Here is a 23,207-nt window from a genome sequence, read left to right on the forward strand (position 1 = left end):
GATCCTTGATATTCTTTGTCTGCTCTTATGGACTGCCCTCTAATTCAAACCACGGGCTTTCAACAAGTTTCAAGTCCGGAGTCTGAGATGGCCACTGCAAAATGTTGATTTTGTGGTTAATTAACCATTTTTTGTAGATTATGATTAGTTCCTGGGGTTATTGTCTTGCTGGAAGATCCAAAAGATCCACTTGTGGCCAAGTTTCAGCCTCCTGGCAGAGGCAACCAGGTTTTGGGCTAAAATGTCCTGGTACATGGTAATGTTCATAATGCTGTTGACCTTAACAAGGGCCCCAGGACCAGTGGAAGTAAAATGGCTCCATAACATCAAAGATCCATCACCATATTTTACCATAGGTAGGTAGGAGGTACTTTTCTGCATATGCTTCTGTTTTTCAACTGCAAACCCAAGACTGGTGTGTGTGGCCAAAGAGCTCTATTTTCATGTCACCTGACCATAGCACCGGTTCCAATCCAAGTGCCAATGCCGTTTATCAAACTCTAGGCGGTGCTATGGTCAGATGACATGAAAAGAGAGCTCTTTGGCCAGACACACCAGTGTGCTACAGTATTGAAAACAGGGGGACCAATAATTTTGCCCACTGTTTATTTTATTTGATTATTATTACTTGTTAAACAAAATCTCTTTCTCTGAGCAATTGTAATTAGTATAAAATAATTATAGCTCAGTATTTGTATTATCTGTTTTAGTATTTTTTGCTCATCTTTATCAAGGGTTCCAGTAATTATGGACCTGACTGTATGTTTGATAATTGACAACCCATCCCTTTGTATAGGCTAAAATACATAAGTTAGCCAGTTACCACATAAGAAAAAAATTATCTAGCCTAAGTATAACATAATCCACTTGACTGGCTGCGATGCAGCCTACTCTATTGAGGTTGCATATTTTCTTGTAGCAAATAAAGGGTATCCTAGCCAAGCACTTCTTGGAACATGCCCAATAAAACTTGAGGGAGCATAGGGTCCTCCCATGAAGCAGTTTTATCACAGTAGCATTTGACCCACATGACAGCTTTATTGTTGAAATGAATACCTGAATGGGCGGTACAGAGTGGATTAAGGCCTATCTCAGTCACAGAGACTGTCTTGCATGTGGAGCTTAAACACGTTTCTGGAGCAGAGAGAGAGAGCGTGAAGGAGGGAGATGGAGAGTGAGAGCGGAAGAGAGGGGGTTGGAGAGAAGAGGGGGGGAGAGAGGGATGAGAGAGAAATCTGGCACTGTGAAAAGCACGTGTATCACCCCCTCAGCAGGCAACGGGATTGTGGGATGGGCACTAGAGAGAGAGAGAGAGAGTGGGCACAGAGCTTAATTGCACTATAACGGTGACAAACGGTGCGCACAAACTGTTAGGGCCTACATAAAGCTGTCCCAACAGCAGAGCTTTCTTTTCAGCACCATGGAGTGAATCTTTACCACTGCTACACCTGGCTATCAGCGGAGCCTTGTCTGGCAGCTAAACAGTTCATTCAGCCTCTTTAAAAACCATAGTTGATATGGCTGACTTGCTTAAACAAATGTGGTTTCACTGACAATTGAGATGTACAAACTATGGCATAAGGGGATGACGAGCGGATAAGAGGCAATCCGTAACTTCGATTAAGACATTAATAAGCGAGCTAGGACGGACATAGTCAATATAACTATTTGTTCAGCACTTTTTAAATGTACAGCGACAGAATTCAGAACATGGGCCGTTCTTACAGTGTTCTTCCTGTACACCAAGTCAGAACCGTAGGATAAATAAAGGGGGCATATATTGTAAGCAGACAATGAAAGCTCATACAATATTCAACGACAACATTTCTCTAAAACAGGCTATAGGCTACATGTGCACCACCAACAGCTAACAGTTTACTACACAACATACACTTAGTATTGCTTTCTTAGCTACAGTATACATACAGTATCTCCCTGGTATTTTAAATAATTTATGCAGCAGCATACAATACATTTTTGGACTCACCTTGTTGTGCAGTGCTCACTTGAACAGGAACGTGGGCAAATTTTGTCATCAAACTTTCTCTTCAAAGTCTGGCATTCTCTGGATTTATGGTGCTTTCAAGACAACTGGGAACTCTGAAAAAAACAAGGTTGAATCATGATGACGTCAATGATCTTCAGGTCGTAGCTCTAGAAAGAGGCCCAAGTTCCCGTCTTGGAATTCTGAGTTGGAAGACCATTGAAAACGTATTTCCCAGTAGGAGCTCGTTTTTTTCAGAGTTCCCAGCTGTCTTGAACTCACTGAAGTTTGAGATTTCCCAGTTCCGAGTTTCCAGTTATTTTGAACACGGCAGAAGTCATGCTGGATTGACAGCATGGCCAATGTTGAATGTTTATTATTTTTAAGCTTGGAAAAGAGACCCTTAAACCCAGACTTGGACCACACACCTACTCCACTGAATTGCAGGCTAGTGATTGCTTTTCAAGGGTTGCAGTTAGCCACTGATTCCTTCCAAACCACACATAGTTGAATTTTCGATTTCCAACTGTTGTGTAATGTTTATGTCCAATGAGCACCTATACGTTTTCCAGTGGCTTGCGAAAGTATTCACCCCCCTTGGCATTTTTCCAATTTTGTTGCCTTACAACCTGGAATTAAAATTGATTTTTTGGGGGAGTTTGTATCATTTCATTTACACAACATGCCTACCACTTTGAAGATGCAAAATATGTTTTATTGTGAAACAAACAAGAAATAAGACAGAAAAACAGAAAACTTGAGCGTGCATAACTATTCGCCCCCCCAAAAGTCAATACTTTGTAGAGCCACCTTTTGCAGCAATTACAGCTGCAAGTCTCTTGGGGTTTTTCTCTATAAGCTTGGCACATCTAGCCACTGGGATTTTTGCCCATTCTTCAAGGCAAAACTGCTTCAGCTCCTTCAAGTTGGATGGGTTCTGCTGGTGTACAGCAATCTTTAAGTCATACCACAGATTCTCAATTGGATTGAGGTCTGAGCTTTGACTAGGCCATTCCAAGACACTGAAATGTTTCCCCTTAAACCACTTGAGTGTTGCTTACCAGTATGCTTAGGGTCATTGTCCTGCTGGAAGGTGAACCTCCGTCCCAGTCTCAAATTTCTGGAAGACTGAAACAGGTTTCCCTCAAGAATTTCCCTGTATTTAGCGCCATCCATCATTCCTTCAATTCTGATCAGTTTCCCAGTCCCTGCTGATGAAAAACAACCCCACAACATGATGCTGCCACCACCATGCTTTACTGTGGGGATGGTGTTCTTGGGGTGATGAGAGGTGTTGGGTTTGCGCCAGACATAGCGTTTTTCTTGATGGCCAAAAAGCTCAATTTTAGTCTCATCTGACCAGAGTACCTTCTTCCATATGTTTGGGGAGTCTCCCACATGCCTTATTTATTTCTTTAAGCAATGGCTTTTTTCTGGCCACTCTTCCGTAAAGCCCAGCTCTGTGGAGTGTACAGCTTAAAGTGGTCCTATGGACAGATACTCCGATCTCCACTGTGGAGCTTTGCAGCTCCTTCAGGGTTATCTTTGGTCTCTTTGTTGCCTCTCTGATTAATGCCCTCCTTGCCTGGGCCGTGAGTTTTGTTGGGCGGTCCTCTCTTGGCAGGTTTGTTGTGGTGCCATATTCTTTCCATTTTTAATAATGGATTTAAATGGTGCTCTGTGGGATGTTCAAAGTTTCTGATATTTTTTTTATAACCCAACCCTGATCTGTACTTCTCCACAACTTTGTCCCTGACCTGTTTGGAGAGCTCCTTGGTCTTCATGGTGCCGCTTCCTTGGTGTTGCCCCTTGCTTAGTGGTGTTGCAGACTCTGGGGCCTTTCAGAACAGGTTTATATATACTGAGATCATGTGACACTTAGATTGCACACAGGTGGACTTTATTTAACTAATTATGTGACATCTGAAGGTAATTGGTTGCACCAGATCTTATTTAGGGGTTTCATAGCAAAGGGGGTGAATTCATATGCACGGCCCACTTTTCCGTCATTTATTTTTAAGAAGTTATTTTTTTCATTTCACTTCACCAATTTTGACTATTTTGTGTACAGTGAGGGAAAAAAGTTTTTGATCCCCTCCTGATTTTGTACGTTTGCCCACTGACAAAGAAATTATCAGTCTATAATTTTAGTGGTAGGTTTATTTGAACAGTGAGAGACAGAATAACAACAACAAAATCCAGAAAAACGCATGTCAAAAATGTTATAAATTGATTTGCATTTTAATGAGGGAAATAAGTATTTGACCCCCTCTCAATCAGAAAGATTTCTGGCTCCCAGGTGTCTTTTATACAGGTAACGAGCTGAGATTAGGAGCACACTCTTAAAGGGAGTGCTCCTAATCTCAGCTTGTTACCTGTATAAAAGACACCTGTCCACAGAAGCAATCAATCAATCAGATTCCAAACTCTCCACCATGGCTAAGACCGAAGAACTCTCCAAGGATGTCAGGGACAAGATTGTAGACCTACACAAGGCTGGAATGGGCTACAAGACCAAGGTGACAACAGTTGGTGCGATTATTCGCAAATGGAAGAAACACAAAAGAACTGTCAATCTCCCTCGGCCTGGGGCTCCATGCAAGATCTCACCTCGTGGAGTTGTAATGATCATGAGAACAGTGAGGAATCAGCCCAGAACTACACGGGAGGAACTTGTCAATGATCTCAAGGCAGCTGGGACCATAGTCACCAAGAAAACAATTGGTAACACACCACGCCGTGAAGGACTGAAATCCTGCAGCGCCCGCAAAGTCCCCCTGCTCAAGAAAGCCCATATACAGGGCCGTCTGAAGTTTGCCAATGAACATCTGAATGATTCAGAGGAGAACTGGGTGAAAGTGTTGTGGTCAAATGAGACCAAAATCGAGCTCTTTGGCATCAACTCAACTCGCCGTGTTTGGAGGAGGAGGAATGCTGCCTATGACCCCAAGAACACCATCCCCACCGTCAAACATGGAGGTGGAAACATTATGCTTTGAGGGTGTTTTTCTGCTAAGGGGACAGGACAACTTCACCGCATCAAAGGGATGATGGACGGGGCCATGTACCGTCAAATCTTGGGTGAGAACCTCCTTTTATTTTTATTTTTATTTCACCTTTATTTAACCAGGTAAGCCAGTTGAGAACAAGTTCTCATTTACAACTGCGACCTGGCCAAGATAAAGCATAGCAGTGCGATAAAAACAACACAGAGTTACATATGGGGTAAAAAAACATAAAGTCAAAAAATACAACAGAAAATATATATACAGTGTGTGCAAATGTAGCAAGTTATGGAGGTAAAGCAATAAATAGGCTATAGTGCAAAATAATTACAATTAGTATTAACACTGGAATGCTAGATGTGCAAGAGATTATGTGCAAATAGAGATACTGGGGTGCAAAAGAGCAAAATAAATAACAATATAGGGATGAGGTAGTTGGGTCGACTAATTTCAGATGGGCTGTGTACAGGTGCAGTGATCGGTAAGGTGCTCTGACAACTGATGCTTAAAGTTAGTGAGGGAGATAAGAGTCTCCAGCTTCAGAGATTTTTGCAATTCGTTCCAGTCATAGGCAGCAGAGAACTGGAAGGAATGGCGGCCAAAGGAGGTGTTGGCTTTGGGAATGACCAGTGAGATATACCTGCTGGAGCGCAGACTACGGGTGGGTGCTGCTATGGTGACCAATGAGCTAAGATAAGGCGGGGATTTGCCTAGCAGTGATTTATAGATGGCCTGGAGCCAGTGGGTTTGACGACGAACATGTAGTGAGGACCAGCCAACAAGAGCGTACAGGTCACAGTGGTGGGTAGTGTATGGGGTTTGGAGACAAAACGGATGGCACTGTGATAGACTACATTCAATTTGCTGAGTAGAGTGTTGGAGGCTATTTTGTAAATGACATCGCCGAAGTCAAGGGTCGGTAGGATAGTCAGTTTTACGAGGGCATGTTTGGCAGCATGAGTGAAGGAGGCTTTGTTGCGAAATTGGAAGCCGATTCTAGATTTAACTTTCGATTGGAGATTCTTAATGTGAGTCTGGAAGGAGAGTTTACAGTCTAACCAGACACCTAGGTATTTGTAGTTGTCCACATACTCTAGGTCAGACCCGTCGAGAGTGGTGATTCTAGTCGGGTGGGCGGGTGCCAGCAGCGTTCGATTGAAGAGCATGCATTTAGTTTTACTAGTGTTTAAGAGCAGTTGGAGGCTACTGAAGGAGTGTTGTATGGCATTGAAGCTCGTTTGGAGGTTTGTTAACAGTGTCCAATGAAGGGCCAGATGTATACAAAATGGTGTCGTCTGCGTAGAGGTGGATCTGAGAGTCACCAGCAGCAAGAGCGACATCATTGATATACACGGAGAAAAGAGTCGGCCCAAGAATTGAACCCTGTGGCACCCCCATAGAGACTGCCATAGGTCCAGACAACAGGCCCTCCGATTTGACACATTGAACTCTATCTGAGAAGTAGTTGGTGAACCAGGCGAGGCAGTCATTTGAGAAACCAAGGCTATTTAGTCTGCCAATAAGAATGCGGTAGTTGACAGAGTCGAAAGCCTTGGACAGGTCGATGAAGACGGCTGCACAGTACTGTCTATTATCGATCGCGGTTATAATATCGTTTAGGACCTTGAGCGTGGCTGAAGTGCACCCATGACCAGCTCGGAAACCGGATTGCATAGCGGAGAAGGTACGGTGGGATTCGAAATGGTCGGTGATCTGTTTGTTAACTTGGCTTTCAAATACTTTCGAAAGGCAGGGCAGGATGGATATAGGTCTGTAACAGTTTGGATCTAGAGTGTCACCCCCTTTGAAGAGGGGGATGACCGCGGCAGCTTTCCAATCTCTGGGGATCTCAGACGTTACGAAAGAGAGGTTGAACAGACTAGTAATAGGGGTTGCGACAATTTCGGCGGCTAGTTTTAGAAAGAAAGGGTCCAGATTGTCTAGCCCAGCTGATTTGTAGGGGTCCAGATTTTGCAGCTCTTTCAGAACATCAGCTGTCTGAATTTGTGTGAAGGAGAAGTCGGGGGGGCATGGGCAAGTTGCAGCGGAGGGTGCAGAGTTGGTGGCCGGGGTAGTGGTAGCCAGGTGGAAAGCATGGCCAGCCGTAGCAAAATGCTTGTTGAAATTCTCGATTATTGTAGATTTATCGGTGGTGATAGTGTTTCCTATCCTCAGTGCAGTGGGCAGCTGGGAGGAAGTGCTCTTATTCTCCATGGACTTTACAGTGTCCCAAAACTTTTTGGAGCTACAGGATGCAAATTTCTGTTTGAAAAAGTTAGCCTTTGCTTTCCTGACTGCTTGTGTATATTGGTTCCTAACTTCCCTGAAAAGTTGCATATCGCGGGGGCTATTTGATGCTAATGCAGTATGCCACAGGATGTTTTTGTGTTGGTCAAGGGCAGTCAAGTCTGAGGAGAACCAGGGGCTATATCTGTTCTTAGTTCTGTATTTTTTGAATGGGGCATGTTTATTTAAGATTGAGAGGAAATTACTTTTAAAGAACAACCAGGCATCCTCTACTGACGGAATGAGATCTATATCCATCCAGGATACCTGGGCCAGGTCAATTAGGAAGGCCTGCTCGCTAAAGTACCTCATCCCTATATTGTTATTTATTTTGCTCTTTTGCACCCCAGTATCTCTATTTGCACATAATCTCTTGCACATCTAGCATTCCAGTGTTAATACTATTGTAATTATTCTGCACTATAGCCTATTTATTGCCTTACCTCCATAACTTGCTACATTTGCACACACTGTATATATATTTTCTGTTGTATTTCTGACTTTGTTTTTTTACCCCATATGTAACTCTGTGTTGTTTTTATTGCACTACTTTGCTTTATCTTGGCCAGGTCGCAGTTGTAAATGAGAACCTGTTCTCAACTGGCTTACCTGGTTAAATAAAGGTGAAATAAAAATAAAAATAAAAAGTGTTTTAGGGAGCGTTTGATAGTGATGAGGGGTGGTCGTTTGACTGCGGACCCGTTACGGACGCTGGCAATAAGGCAGTGATCGCTGAGATCCTGGTTGAAGACAGCGGAGGTGTATTTAGAGGGTAAGTTAGTCAGGATAATATCTATGAGGGTACCCATGTTTACGGATTTAGGGTTGTACCTGGTAGGTTCATTGATAATTTGCGTGAGATTGAGGGCATCTAGTTTGGATTGTAGGATGGCCGGGGTATTAAGCATATCCCAATTTAGGTCACCAAGCAGTACGAACTCTGAGGATAAATGGGGGGCAATCAATTCACATATGGTGTCCAGGGCACAGCTGGGGGCTGAGGGGGGTCTGTAGCAAGCAGCAACAGTGAGAGACTTATTTCTGGAAAGGTGGATTTTTAGAAGTAGAAGCTCAAACTGTTTGGGCACAGACCTGGATAGTATGATAGAGCTCTGCAGGCTCTCTCTACAGTAGATTGCAACTCCACCCCCTTTGGCAGTTCTATCTAGATGGAAAATGTTATAGTTGGGGATGGAAATTTCAGAATTTTTGGTGGCCTTCCTAAGCCAGGATTCAGACACTGCTAGAACATCAGGGTTGGCGGAGTGTGCTAACGCAGTGAATAACTCAAACTTAGGAAGTAGACTTCTGATATTTACATGCAGGAAACCAAGGCTTTTGCGATTACAGAAGTCAGCAAATGATAGCGCCTGGGCAGTAGGAGTGATGCTGAGGGCTGCAGGGCCTGGGTTAGCCCCTACATCACCGGAGGAACAGAGGAGGACTAGAATAAGGATACGGCCAAAAGCTTTAAGAACTGGTCTTCTAGTGCGTTGGGTACATAGAATAAAGGGGGCAGATTTCCGGGCGTTGTAGAAAAGATTCAGGGCATTATGTACAGACAACGATATGGAAGGATATGAGTAAAGTGGAGGTAAACCTAAGCGTTGGGTAACAATGAAAGAGATAGCATCACTGGAGGCACCAATTGAGTCGGTCTCCGCGTGTATGGGGGGTGGGACAAAGGAGCTATCTAAGGCAGGTTTAGCTGGGCTGGGGGATCTACAGTGAAATAGTACAATTAGAAATAACCGAAACAACAATAAGCTAACCATATTGAGATGGGAGAGAGGCATAAAGCAATCACGGGTGTAATTTGAGAGAGCTAAGACAACAGCTGGTAATGACGACACAGTTTGGGCTGAGGCTAAACATAAACAGGATGCGGTACCGTAAAAAGGAACAGTCCAGCAGACATCAGCTGTATAGCTGAGTTATCATAAGGTCCGGTGAACAGCAATAGGATAGTTCTGAGGTAGTTCGGGGGCTGCTAAAGCACTAGCGAGAAAGAGGCCACTGCGAGCGTGTGCTAGCGGGCCGGGGCTAGCAGATGGAATCTTCGTGGTCGACGTGGTAACGGGAAGCCTGTTGTAACCACATCAGACGATTTCGTCGGCAGACCAGTCGTGTAGGATCGGCGGGGCTCCGTGTCAACACTAGGTGGTCCCGTCCGGTTGACAGAGAGGTAGATAGCCGGGAGATGGGCCTAGCTCAGGATGATTAGCCAGACCACAACGTCCATTTTGTTGCAGCTAGCTGGTAGCGATGATTCCGGAGTTAAAGGTCCAGTGATTCCGGCAGAAAAACTGATATGTTCTGGGTCGATAACGCGCTGTGCAGACAGTGCAGACTGGCCGAATAATAGTCCAGACTAGAGCTGGCTGGTGCAGGCCACGGACAATGGTGAAAAACCGCTAACGGTAGCTGATAGCAAGTAGCTAGTTAGCTGGCTACTCCCGTCCGGTAGACCTAGAGGTAGATATGAGCCTGGCTCTAGGCTAGCTCGAGGCTAACTGGTGCTTGCATCGGGGGCAGTGGTGATTAGCCAGACAGCAACATCCATTCGGTGCGGCTAGCTAGTTGCGATCCGGTGATTAATGTCCAGTGATAAAATTATTCCTGCAGAAAAATCCAATGTTCTGGGTAAAATACCGCTAACTGTGGCTAATAGCAAGTAGCTAGTTAGCTGGCTAGCTAGTTTCAACTGGAGATTCTAGATAAAAGGTAAGTCAATAATAGAATCCGTTCCACATTGAGTGAGGCGGGTTGCAGGAAAGTATATTTTGTAGAAGGATGAAAAGTCTGATAGGGAAATGTGTACGAAAAATACAAAAAAACAGGGTATTTACAGGCTATTTACAGACACACGACAAAAACAGGACTGCACTACTACGCCATCTTCCCTCAGCCAGGGCACTGAAAATGGGTCGTGGATGGCTATTCCAGCATGACAATGACCCAAAACACACGGCCAAGGCAACAAAGGAGTGGCTCAAGAAGAAGCACATTATGGTCTTGGAGTGGCCTAGCCAGTCTCCAGACCTTAATCCCATAGAAAATCTGTGGAGGGAGCTGAAGGTTCGAGTTGCCAAACGTCAGCCTTGAAACCTTAATGACTTGGAGAGGATCTGCAAAGAGGAGTGCAACAAAATCCCTCCTGAGATGTGTGCAAACCTGGTGGCCAACTACAAGAAACGTTTGACCTCTGTGATTGCCAACAAGGGTTTTGCCACCAAGTACTAAGTCATGTTTCAGAGGGGTCAAATACTTATTTCCCTCATTAAAATGCAAATCAATTTATAAAATTTTTGACATGCGTTTTTCTGGATTTTTTGTTGTTATTCTGTCTCTCACTGTTCAAATAAACCTACCATTAAAATTATAGACTGATCATGTCTTTGTCAGTGGACAAACGTACAAAATCAGCAGGGGATCAAATACTTTTTTCCCTCACTGTATTTGAAAATGTAGTTAGACTCTTACTCTTATACGAATACATGGATGAAAACTTCACGGCAGACTGGAACCATTTAACTCAAGTTTTGTTTGTAACTACATCTTGTTTGGCCATCTTTGTGTCAAGTCACTCCGGTTCACACTGACTGTGGCGTGTGCAGAAAGTAGCCCATCACAACTTTTTCCAACTGATCTGTTGATAGCACCTGCTAAATTCAGAGCATCAATGTTGTTGAGTAAAGTAGCAAAACCTTTGTAGTTCTCAATGGCTAATGTTATATCTTTCAAAAAAGCCGCTGTAGAAAGGATGATCAATACATACTGAGCAGCTCACGTTATAGACAGAAGCATGTTACATGGCAGACCAATCCAAACTCATCTCCCGGCATGTCCAGCCCATCCATTATCTCAGCCAATCATGGCTAGTTGGAAGGTTCTGGTCTTTTCCGTGGCTAAACCAACTAGGCTCGTAATTTAACAATTCTATTCGTATTTACAGATGGAATACAAGTTTGTTATTAAGGCACATGAAAGTTCACATGTTCCAGAAGTCATTACTGCCAAAAAAAGCATTTTGATAAAACATTTATATAAAAAAAGACAAATGGCTCTCCTGTGAAGTAGTAACGTGCGACATATGCCTAGCTTCCTGAAATCAATCACAAATGTCCTATTTTAAGCAAGGTGCGTTATGAAGGAGAAAAAATTAAAAATAATAATAACATATATATATATATATACAGTTGAAGTCGGAAGTTTACATACACTTAGGTTGGAGTAATTAAAACTCATTTTTCAACCACTCCACAAATGTCTTAATAACAAACTATAGTTGGCACCTCTGTTTTCAGTACTCCAGCACCCTACTGTAACCTTGCTAGGATAACGACACTGGGATTTTTTCAAAAATGGTTTTTGAGATTAGAGAACACATTGGGAGGACCTTAGACCATTCAACCATACATACTTTCCAGATCCTTGAAATCCTTTGTCTGTGTTTATGGACTGCCCTCTTCAATTCAAACCACAGGTCTTTAATGGGGTTCAAGTTCGTAGACTGAGATGGCCATTGCAAAATGTTGATTTTGTTGTCAATTAACCATTTATGTGTGCTTGGGGTTATTATCTTGTTGGAAGATCCACTTGCGGAAAAGTGTCAACCTCCTGGTAGAGGCAACCAGGTTTTGGGCTAAAATATATACAGTTGAAGTCGGAAGTTTACAGACACTTAGGTTCGAGTCATTAAAACTTGTTTTTCAACCACTCTACAAATTTCTTGTTAACAAACTATAGTTTTGGCAAGTCGGTTAGGACATCTACTTTGTGCATGACTCAAGTAATCTTTCCAACAATTGTTTCCAGACAGATTTTTTCACTTATAATTCACTGTATCATAATTCCAGTGGGTCAGAAGTTTACATACACTAAGTTGACTGTGCCTTTAAACAGCTTGGGAAATTCCAGAAAATTATGTCATAGCTTTAGAAGCTTCTGATAGGCTAATTGACATAATTTCAGTCAATTGGAGGTGTACCTGTGGATGTATGTCAAGGCCTACCTTCAAACTCAGTGCCTCTTTGCTTGACATCATTGGAAAATCAAAGGAAATCAGCCAAGACCTCAGACATTTTTTTTTTGACCTCCACAAGTCTGATTCATCCTTGGGAGCAATTTCCAAATGCCTGAAGGTACCACGTTCATCTGTACAAACAATAGTACGCAAGTATAAACACCATGGGACCACGCAACCGTCATACCGCTCAGGAAGGAGACGCGTTCTGCCTCCTAGAGATGAACGTACTTTGGTGCGAAAAGTGCAAATCAATCCCAGAACAACAGCAAAGGACCTTGTGAAGATGCTGGAGGAAACAGGTACAAAAGTATCTATATCCACAGTAAAACGAGTCCTATATTGACATAACCTGAAAGGCCGCTCAGCAAGTAAGAAGCCACTGCTCCAAAACCGCCATAAAAAAGCCAGACTATGGTTTGCAACTGCACATGGGGACAAAGATCGTACTTTTTGGAGAAATGTCCTCTGGTCTGATGAAACAAAAATATAACTGTTTGGCCATAATGACCATTGTTATGTTTGGAGGAAAAAGGGGTGCTTGCAAGCCGAAGAACACCATCCCAACCATGAAGCACGGGGGTGGCAGCATCATGCTGTGGGGGTGCTTTGCTGTATGAGGGACTGGTGCACTTCACAAAATAGATGGCATTGACTGTATGTAAACTTCTGACCCACTGGGAATGTGATGAAAGAAATAAAAGCTGAAATTAATCATTCTCTCTACTATTATTCTGACATTTCACATTCTTAAAATAAAGTGATGATCATAACTGACCTAAGACAGGGAATTTTTACTAGGATTAAATGTCAGGAATTGTGAAAAACTGAGTTTAAATGTATTTGGCTAAGGTGTATGTAAACATCCGACTTCAACTGTATAATAATATGACTTCTGATTCCATTGGTAAGTCTGATATGTATTGCTCAACTAGGACTAAATGAGACACTTTTTTTAAATGTTGTCCACATTGATAACACGTATGTTTCAATTCATATATACATTTCCCTGATATCATGCCTTAATTCCGGCAACAACAAAAAAAAGTATGACATTTCATCTCTCCCAGTCTTTTCACATATGGGCCATTTAAATTCTTCCCACCCACTCATGCCTTTATAGCCTATCGGCTGTGGAGCATTCACAAAGATTGTCCAGATCATAGCAATCATCATGTTGTCTTGTTCACTTGTCAGTTCGGTACTTAAACAAATAGATCATGGCTATAGCCTACCAATTAATGGATTGTCATTTAGGCTGCATAGCCAATAGTCATTAAGGTTTATTCATTTAGACAGATCGCCTGAGTGGTGCTGTGATTGTCTTTTCAATAGGGGTGTGAGTAAAGGCATTAACAACACATACGTTTCTCTTTTGTGTCTTTAATGTGGTTGGGTATAATAGTCCATCGTTCACCTCACTTCAGTAGCCTAAACAGTTCAATAGTCCAGTGCCCCATCTGTCGTAAATCGTCTGTTGAGAGGCTGTCCTGTAGCCGATACAGTTCATTCACATTTAGTAAACGCTCTTATCCAGAGCGACTTACAGTTAGTGAGTGCATACATTATTTTTTATTTTTTTATACTGTCCCCCCGTGGGAATTGAACCCACAACCCTGGCGTTGCAAACGCCATGCTCTACCAACTGAGCTACATCCCTGCCGGCCATTCCCTCCCCTACTCTGGACGACGCTGGGCCAATTGTGCACCGCCCCATGGGTCTCCCAGTCACGGCCGGCTATGACAGAGCCTGGATTCGAACCAGGATCTCTAGTGGCACAGCTAGCACTGCAATGCAGTGCCTTAGACCACTGTGCCACTCATTGCCATTTCCACCGTTCTCCTTGTTCAAGGTTATCCAGGAATCGGGTAGCTTATTTTTCTGATTTCAGTGTGATGTCTCTTTCCTTCCATTTGCCCCATAGTTGTGCGGGGTACACCAGAGATAATGGTATTCGCTTTTCCCATAGCTTTTTCTTTATGGCATCGAATTCTCTGTGTTTCATGTAGAGGTCTCTGCTCATGTTGGCGTTGATGTAGATCCAATGACCCTCATGAATCAAAGGTCCGACTCCTGACTTTTTGGCTTGGATGGCCAGTCGTTTTTTTTTTTTTCTTTGTCCCTATAGTTAAGGAACTTTGCGATGATGCCCCTTGGTTTGCTGCTCGTGTCCCCTCTCAGGCCAGCTGTTTGTTGTGCTTGTTAGATTGTGGGAGCCCGTGTGAAGTTCTCCTGGCCCAGTAGTTGTGGTATTACCTTTTACAGGAATTCTTCCATCCCGGTTGTTCCACAGCTTTCAGGGAAATTTACGAAACAAAGGTTTGAACGCCGACTGAAGTCCTCCATCCCGTTTAATCTTTCAGTAAGCCCCGTAATTATGTCTTTGTTCATCCATGGTTTTATGGAGCTTTTCTTGTGCGATTTTCTACAGGGTTAACTCGGTTTTGGCATCCTCCACAAGTTTGCCAAGTTCAGTCATATCAGTTTAGTTTTTTGACATTGGATATTTACTTTCCTCCACCTTAACAAGATAAACACTTCATGCTGCAGGAACTATCGACCGCTCCTCAACAACAGGAAGTCATAACACCGATGGATCTGGCTTTTCCACCAAACTCACTTCTTCAAGCTCCTGATTCTCCCCACAAGACACAGCCCTGTTCCCCGCAGAAAACAGACCGGGTCTTCCAGCAGATCCTCACTAACCTCACAACCTGAAGAATCTCCTCTCTCCCATAGATCCATGAGAAACGTGCCAGTCAACACCTGACCCCCAAACAACTTCATGGTCATCCTGATGAGGAACCACAACCTTGTCAAATAACATGTCAACTAAAGGAACAAAAGAACCACTGACAACCTCTGAATCTAACAGATCACTTGGGGGAACCAAATCCATTATCAGACTGCCAACAGAACCTAGTTGCTCAGTGTCACTCAACCTAACAAAGAACGTCTCCCCTAAATTGACACCTGAATCAACCTTCTCCTCAACCTGTAGAGGGCACACTAGATCACAGATTTCTGCCCAGAAAGTCTTAGCTAGAGACACACAAGAATCCCCTTCACCACTAGAGAAAACCATTTCCTGGGAACCACGGTCTAGTTTGGCAAATCATTTTTCCTCCAAGTCCCCACACAAATCATCCTCCTCCTTATCTGGTTTGCCATCAGCACTCTTCTGAACCTGAGTAACTTCACACACTGGGGATACCTCAAAACTCTCCTTGAGAGACTCCGCCCCCTGACACACCTGACTTTTCACTGGGGTACACAAACCTGATCACTTGGGGAAACTAGCTCATCACTCTGATCACTGGTTTAGTAACTGTCTGACTGACTGGCAACACAAACGTTCTCCCCTCTATGCATCCCTAAATTCATCTGCTGTTTCAAGAATGCTATTTCCTGTTCTAGTCTCGTATTCTTCCTCCTGACTCCTTTCCACCCGAACTAGCAGCAAGAACTCAGTCAACTTCTCTCATAACAGCACTGTAACTTCTAACTTGTTAAACTCCTCTGCTATTTCAACCTCCAGCATTTCTGCCACATGACATAACTTATCCCTAGTTAGCTTGTGAAAACCCCAAGTATCCTCTACCCCTGCACAAAACACTGATGGCTCAAACGCCCCCATAGTCAACATCAGTACGCTAAAGTTAACCAATAAATCAACTGACAAGTCACAGCCACTAACTCACTGCTAACTAACCAATACATGCACACAATCAAATCCCCAGATATAACCACTCTAAACAGGCAAAACTAAACCAGCATGCCATGCACAAATGCTACAAATGATAGCCACAGTTAGCCACTAGCCTAGAGCTAACACAAACGCATGCACCAAAGCTACAAACTGTAGCCACAGTTAGCCACTAGCCTATCGCTAACACAAATGTATGCACGAAAGCTACAAACCATTGCAACCTTTAGACACTAGAGCTTAGCGCTAACACAAAAGCATGTGCCACAGTCTTCCCGACTCCAAACTGGAAAATCTATATCCTGTAAACAGCGCCAAAACAGCTATCAAAACTATAGCCAAAAACAGTCAACAAAATGTTCCGGCCATGAGCAAAACACCTTATCAGCCCTACAGTAGCTAACAACTACCAGCTGCAAACAATTGACTAATCTTGTGGCCACCACCCCAAACATTTCTGTTGACCAAAACCATGAGCTATTTTGCTAGCCAGCAAACTGAAACTCACACTAACACTGCTGCAACCCTCTTTCTAGCATGCTAGCTCAACACAAACAGCTGCTACAAACTTTCTCAACAAATGCACAACCACACTTCCGAACCATATCAGTTCACAACCACTCGGACTACAACCACAAATGCTAACATGTATTAACATTTATGCCGGACGAGCTCTCTTATGTTACGAAACCAATAACTAGCCTACGGATATTGTTACACTCACTTTGTCTAGGAGTCCTAGGCCTAGTTACATGATGTGTAACCTGAATGAATGTGTGCATTTATGTGAGAAATCAGAGTATGCGCTTAGGTGTTGAATGTACATGTGCCCAGGGAGACCGCAACCTTACTTGATCCAGGGCCAGCTCTGTCTCTCTTGACCTCTTGGTCAGCCAGTCCAAGCGGATTCTCATTTGTTCAGATGGTGACGAAACATAAATATGTACAAAAAGGAAAACTACCAAAGGAAAGCCAAAACTAAAGAATAAAAAACAAACGAAAGGCCTCATGGCTTGCAAGCTGGGACACTGACTGACACCTTAATTAGCAGCACCTGAAGTGCTTATCAACCGGTCTCAGCATCTGGACAAGGTTGCTGCTGCCCCCTTGGGGAATGGAGTGTGGAAGTGGTAGTAAGCTGTAGTGTGCTGTCTTAACTACCTAACCTATTCCATAACAATAGTCAGTGCACTAGCTGGAGACAGGACTGGGTGCTGCTGTAGCCCCAGACAAAGCTTCAGTTTATCCAAATGGGTATTTTTATTGGAGTTCGAATATTTAATTATAAACTGAGTGTACAATACATGCTCTTTCCATGACATAAACTGACCAGGTGAATCCAGGTGAAAGCTATGATCCCTCATTTGTTTTTTTACTTGTTAAATCCACTTCAATCAGTGTAGATGAAGGGGATGAGACAGTTTGAGACATGGATTGTGTATGTGAGCCATTCAGAGGGTGAATGGGCAAGACAAAACATTCAAGTGCCTTTGAACAGGGTATGGTAGTAGGTGCCAGGCGCACCAGTTTGAGTGTCAAGAACTGCAACGCTGCGTTTTTTTTAACGCTCAACAGTTTCTGTGTGTATCAAGAATGGTCACCACCCAAAGGACTTCCAGCCAACTTGACACAACTGTGGGAAGCATTGGAGTCAACATGGGCCAGCATCCCAGTAGAATGCTTTCGACACCTTGTAGAGTCCATGCCCTGACAAACTGAGGCTGTTCTGAGGGCAAAAAGGGGGTGCAACTCAATAGGAGTTCCTAATGTTTTGTACACTGTGTATGTTTCTATCAATATTATTCATGCATCAAGACACAGGAAACACAGGAAATGATTACTTTTTAATAATAATAAACTGAATCTAAGTTCAATTATGTAATCAGCAGAGATAATAAACCGAGGCATTGTTTCTGTTTCTGTTGGTGTTACGTATCCCTGTGAGGAGAGCGATCCCAGTCTGAAAACATGGGGATAAAGACGGCAGCGATGAAAAGCTAGTTAAATGGATTTGCTCTCAATTGTGGCAATATATCCTCCTCTGTGTATAACGTTGACACAAAACTTCATTTCTTCGCCATCCAAGTATTCATGGTGAGGCTCGTTTTTGTGAAGACAATAATCCTATTTTTATATGGTGGATGAGGTTCGTTTCACTAGGAATATGCTTATTGTGGTGGGGAGAAATGCATATACCTGTTATGAAACTTCTGAGATCAACCACAGAGGAGAGCAATATGATCTCACTGCAACACGAAAAAACAGACGACATAACTGCATTTTAGACTAAAATGTATGGAGTATGTATGTAAGAGGGTAAAGGTTCTCTCAAGATCACAGGGTCAAACTGTACTGTTACTGTATTGTTACTGTATGTCTCTACATTTGCAGTCCACTTTTAATTGGAATGAGAGACCTACAGAAACTGAGGTTCATGGTCTCCTGACACAGTGTGTAGTGCAGAGATTAGAAACGAGACAAATGTTGCTTTCAACAAGAAAAATCACACATGCGGTCCTTAGGTTCAGAAAGCAAATGAAAATAGACATGGAGATAGTGGGAGGTGAGGAAGCCAGTGAATTCCAGTGAAATATGGCCACAATGACATCCCTGTGTTCTTGTGTACTGTAGAGAAATAACCCAGCAGGCTGTTGAATTAAATATCTCTTGCCTTTGATACTAAGTCAAAGAAAAGATGAGTTAGCGGATTGATATCCACGTTAATTAATATGATACAGGGAGAGGTCACAATCTGTTGTTAAGACTCACAGTGAGTCTTTCTCGTACACTTGAAAAACTCTTCACCCCTAGAATCCACTGACTGGCTTGAGAGCAGTGGGTGGAGGTGAGTTCTAATGATGTGAAGTCATTTCCATAGAGTGAACTTACTCCCTGGTACAGTATGTACACAGCCCAGTGGCCACTCTAAGTCTGCTTATCTGCTGTGCTGCATCCAGCACAAGTGAGATGGGCTCCACAGGAAAGTACACACACTTTAAAGTGGAGGTGTATTTATATTTCCTGTTTGGTTTCATACAGCTAGCGGTCATACCTTTCGTTATATGTGGCCTGAGATTTATTTAGGTATTTCTACAAGGCTATTTGTACTTAAAGTATTCTACAAAGATTAACATTTGAGTAATTTTATAACACGTCTACATTAATTAGTTGGTGACATACAAAATGTAGCAGGTCTACCCTTGTTCCTGGCATGTCCATAGCTGCGGGAAGTAGGGGTACTGAAGGTACTGCAGCACCCCCTGATAAATCGATATATATATATATATATATATATATAAATATATATATATTTTTTAAAATATTTTTATCTTCTTCACAAAATTTGTGAACTTGGCCTTTATTACTCCTGTCTGAGCAGAGAAAAATACTCTTCAGTAGAGCGGAGAAAAATACTCTTCAGCACATGCGTAGATGATATACAGTAGGCATACAGTGCTTTGCAAAAGTATTCATCCCCCTTGGCGTTTCTCCTATTTTGTTGCATTACAATCTGTAATTTAAATGGATTTTTATTTGGATTTTATGAAGTGAAATAAATAAATAACGGAAAAGTGGTGCGTGCATATTGTAAGGTTCTGTATTTATTTTCTTAGTCAACCTTGTGTTCTTGAACGTAGCCCTGTTTCTTTGTGTTCTTGAACGTAGCCCTGTCATTCATTTTTTGTTCATTGATTTCACCTGTGTTTGTTACTCACCTGGTCTCATTAGCTCCTTATTTAGTTCAGTTCATTCTGTTTGTGCCTTGTGAGGTATTATTCGTTTTGACTCTACTAAGCCTTTTCCTAGCTCGTTTGTGAGAACAAGTTATAGCCTTCAGTCCTAGTCTTTGATTCCCTGCCTGTTTGCCTACCTGTGTATGACCACTGCCTGCCTGTGACCACGATTCCTGCCTTTTGTGAAGGCGAAATAAACACCTGCCGTGCTCTGCACCTTTTTCTCCCTGAGTATTCATTACAGAATACCTCACCAAAGAACGGAATGGATTCAGCGGAGCTACAACGGCCCCTAACCCAGCAAGAGGAGTGTATGGAGGAAATCTGCCATCTTCTCCGCCAGCCTATCCCTACTCCTCCGATGCCAGGTATCGTAACCCATAGCCCTCCTTCATTCATATCCATGCCTGGAAAGTATGACGGTTCACCTGGGAAATGTCAGGGATTTCTGATGCAATGCAGCAAATACATTGAGCACAACCCCACTAACGTCGCCACCGACAAGAGCAGGGTGGATTTTGTTGTGTCTCTACTTACAGGCAAAGCCCTGGATTGGGTCACCTCCATATGGACTGCCAACAGCACAGAACTCGGATCCGAGACCCATTTCCACACCCTCTTCAAAGAGGTATTTGATCACTCTCCTTCCAGTCGTCCTATAGGAGACCTCCTCATAGAACATCAAAAAGGACGCAATTCAGCTGCCAAGTATGCCCTCGAGTTCCACACCATGGCTGCAGGGAGTGGATGGAGTGAGGCTGCTTTACTTACCGTCTACTGAAGAGGGCTCAACAGGGAACTTCAGGCGGAGCTGGCCTATAGAGAGGTGACCTTCAGGATTTAAATCAATACATTCGTATGTCCATCTCCATCGATCACCTCATCGCCAACCGTCGAAGAACTCTGCCACCCAGGAACCTGAAACTTTCTCTTTCCATGATTCCGTCATCCCGTCCGAGTCTTCCAGAGCCCATGCAGTTGGGCCATGGTCCTCTCCCGCGTATCGAATGTCAAAGGCGGATCCAAGAAGGGCTCTGCCTATACTGTGGAGGGAAAGATCATCTACTCAGCCATTGCCCTGTTCACCCCCACAGAGAGATGAGAAGGGTCCCTCCGCTGCCATGCAGGTAGGCATGTCCTTATTTCTAAATATCTCCCAGAAGCAATTCTCCATCCCAGTATTGATAACCGCGAAGGGGGTTACTAAGTACGTAGAGGGCTTGATAGATTCGGGAGCAGCAGGTAATTTTATCGATCACCAGCTAGTACAAGAGCTAGACATTGATCTAATATCTGTCACCCCTCCCTTAAGGATTAACACCCTGGACGGGCAGCCATTGGGCACGGGCTTCATTACGCACCTGACACAGAGCGTCATCCTCCAGATTGGAGTCTTCCACACCGAAACCATTCAACTCATGGAACTATCATCCCCCAAACAGCCACTCATCCTCGGACACCCCTATCTTTGTCGTCACGATCCTGCCATCTCGTGGCGACAAGGTGAACTACTGTCCTGGTCTTCTACCTGCTTCACCAGTTGTTTCAGCCTACCCTGCAGAGCCACCCACTATACCATCTGAATACGCCCAGTACAGCAATGTCTTCAGCAAAATCAAGGCCTCCACTCTGCCACCACATCGCCCAGTGGACTGTGCTATTGACTGACTCCCTGAAGTGTCCCCACCAAAGGGCCATGTTTACCCCCTATCTATCCCGGAAAATGAGGCAATGGAGAACTACATTGATGAAGCACTCGAAAAATGGTTTCATTCGTCCTTCTTCTTCCCCGGCTGCGTCCAGCTTCTTCTTCATTGGAAAAAAGGATGGTGGTCTCCGTCCATGTATTGATTACCGATCCCTGAATGATGTCACGGTCAAGAACCGTTTCCCTCTGATCCAAGCGACCCTCGAACAAGTGGGCCGTGCCAACATCTATACAAAACTTGACCTGCGAAGTGCATATAACCTTGTCCGTAAACGTGAAGGCGACGAATGGAAGACGGCCTTTATCACCGCACGAGGGCACTACGAATACCTGGTCATGCCCTACGGCCTTACTAACGCCCCCGCCGTCTTCCAATCCTTTATGAACAAGGTTTTCCAGGATATTATCAAATACTTTCTCATTGTCTACATTGATGACATCCTGATTTACTCCCACTCCCTGAAGGAACACATACAGCATGTACAAAAGGTTCTTCAACGGCTCCTTGACCATAACCTTTATGTGAAGAGTGAAAAGAGCATCTTCCATGTAACCTTGGTAAACTTCCTCGGTTTCGTACTGACACCTGGAGGGGTCAGCATGGATGAGAACAAAGTCACCGCCGTCAGTAACTGTCCCAAACCCACCGCCGTTAAGAAACTCCAACGTTTCATTGGGTTCTCAAACTTCTATCGCCGGTTCATTTGGAACTTCAGTTCTACTGCCGCTCCCCTCACTGCCCTTACCAGCCAAAAGACCCGGACCCTTCAATGGACTGATACCGCCCTGACTGCTTTCAACAACTTGAAACGCCTCTTCACCTCAGCTCCTGTCCTTCGCCAACCTGATCCAACCCTTCCTTTCACCCTGGAGGTGGATGCGTCCGAAGTAGGAGTAGGAGCCATACTCTCTCAGCGGGTGGGAACACCTCCAAAATCACATCCCTGTGCCTTCTTCTCCAGGAAGTTATCCGCCGCTGAGAGGAATTACGATGTGGGGAACCGAGAACTCCTCGCCATCAAGCTGGCCCTCGAGGAGTGGCGCCACTGGTTGGAGGGCGCACACCATCCCTTTCTCGTCCTAACCGATCATTGTAATCTGGAATATATCAGAGGGGCCAAGAGGTTAAACTCCAGACAAGCCCGCTGGGCTCACTTCTTCACACAATTACATTTTCATGTTAATTACATCCCTGGAAAGAAAAACGTAAAAGCTGATGATCTCTCCCTCCAGTTTGACTTACCAACCAGTAACTCAGACCCTACACCAATTCTTCCTTCCTCTTGCATTATGGGACCGTTACAGTGGGAGGTTCACTCTGCTATACAAGAAGCCCTAACCTCAGACCCGGCTCCTCCTGAGACACCAGCTGGGAAGAGTTACGTACCAGCAGCTGTTAGACCCCCAACTGATACAATGGTGTCATACGTCCTTGGGGTCAGGACATCCAGGCATTACACGAACCACCGAACTTCTAGCCTGTAAGTTCTGGTGGTCCTCACTGGCATCCAACGTAAGGGATTACGTACTCTCCTGTCCAGTCTGCGCCCAAACCAAAAGCCCTTGTCATCTCCCTTCCGGTAAGCTTCAACCTTTGCCAATCCCTCACAGACCCTGGTCCCACATAACTGTTGATTTAATCACAGACTTTCCTGAATCCTCTGGTAACACCACCATCCTTGTCATAGTAGACCGTTTTTCAAAAATGTGTCATCTGGTTCCTCTTCCTCATTTACCTAACACCATGGAATTGCCTG

The sequence above is a fragment of the Coregonus lavaretus genome, assembly GCF_964263955.1.
Source record: "Coregonus lavaretus genome assembly, chromosome: 32".
Lineage (NCBI taxonomy): Eukaryota > Metazoa > Chordata > Actinopteri > Salmoniformes > Salmonidae > Coregonus > Coregonus lavaretus.